The sequence below is a fragment of the Echinops telfairi genome, unplaced genomic scaffold (genome assembly GCF_000313985.2).
Source record: "Echinops telfairi isolate 266 unplaced genomic scaffold, ASM31398v2 ScPeMD7_7468;HRSCAF=8506_0, whole genome shotgun sequence".
In the NCBI taxonomy this organism is placed as follows: Eukaryota; Metazoa; Chordata; class Mammalia; order Afrosoricida; family Tenrecidae; genus Echinops; species Echinops telfairi.
In genome coordinates this window covers 12,062,536-12,064,046 of record NW_022111369.1, presented here as the reverse complement: position 1 = coordinate 12,064,046, position 1,511 = coordinate 12,062,536, and positions in this window count along the sequence as shown.

The following is a 1,511-nucleotide window of genomic DNA, read 5'->3' as shown; positions in this document are numbered from 1 at the left end:
GTTTATTTAGATTAATTAGCTAACCATTTGTCTTATCCTGTGCACAGTTTGATAGCCTATGAATAAATGGAAACCCAACCTTACAGATATATGGAGCAGCTTTCTTCCAACACCTGAATCACATTAGAAGCATACACTTCCACATAACCTTCACAAGCAAATCACCACTGCCAAACCCTTAGGTATGTCCCTATGAAACCCTATACTGGACTTTTGACCTACATCACTGTGTAATAATAAGTGGATGATGTTTGTAGTAGGTTGCAGCAAAATAAATGAATACATTCCCTTTCCATGTTTGGTCACCCAAGTAAATCATCATAAGTTTCTATGAACTCCAACGTTAAGTCACTGAGTGGATACCAACTCACATTGAGCTATAGAATGGAGTAGAATTTCCACTGTGTGTTTCTAAGACTGTCATTTTTTATGGGAGTAGAAAGCCTCATCTTGCTCCTGAAGAGTCACTAGAGGTTTTTAACATCTGATCCCGTGGTTAGCAGACAAACAAGTAACCCTGTATGCCATCAAGTTTCCTCTAAGTTTCAATAGAGAAAAAAATACTAGAATATTATGGTATATGTGGATATGGAGTTAAAAGATTCTTGATCTTGTGAATCTAGTCAACTTTTTAGTCCAGATTCTTGATCAAAAAATTAGTTCAGCTTTGAGAACTGATTTAAAAAGGCAATAAGGTTTTGATTTTTTTTTCAGTTTTCTACTCCTCCATTCTTGCTTTTATTTTTTTAATGATAGATAAGTAGCATGCATGTCTGTTGCCAAACTACAAATTATTTTTCCCCAAGAAATATTAGTCTCAACATTTTTCTGAAGATCAGTCTTCCTTGGCTCCTATCTGATCTTGCTGATAATTATGGTAATTTTCTCCTGGTTAAGTTAAATCACCTTACCTCCATTTTTTGTAGTGTCTTAACATTTGCACGCATTGTAATGAGCCCAGGTCTACGACTGCCTCTACTACATTCAGTCTTGTCCTGTAAAGGCACTCACCAGTGAATTGCCTAGTTATGGATGTGTGGCTCTCATCAATACATTCCTACTGACCTTAAAAGCCAAAGCCAAATCCACTGCGTACAGTTGACTGACACACAGGAGCCCTTGAGGACATAATGTGTCTAAGATTGTCCATTTTAAAGAAGCACATCTTTCTTTCATGAATGACTGGTGGATTTGAACCAGCAACCTATATTTGGTTAAAACCCAAGCCAAACTCACTGTCATCAATTCAATGTCAACTCATAGTAACCCTGTAGTACTTGATGGAACTGCCCTTGTGAGTTTCTGAGACTGTAACTGCTCGTCAGAGTAGAAATTCCATTTTTCCCCCACAGAGAGGTTGATAGTTTTGAACTTCAGACCTTGAGACTGGCAGTCCAATTACTATGTCACTAAAAATGTAGCCACTGTGCCAACAGGGTTCCTTCCAATGACCTTAGTAAATATTATGTCCTCTGGGTCTCCTATAGAACATAATACTTTCATAGATCTTC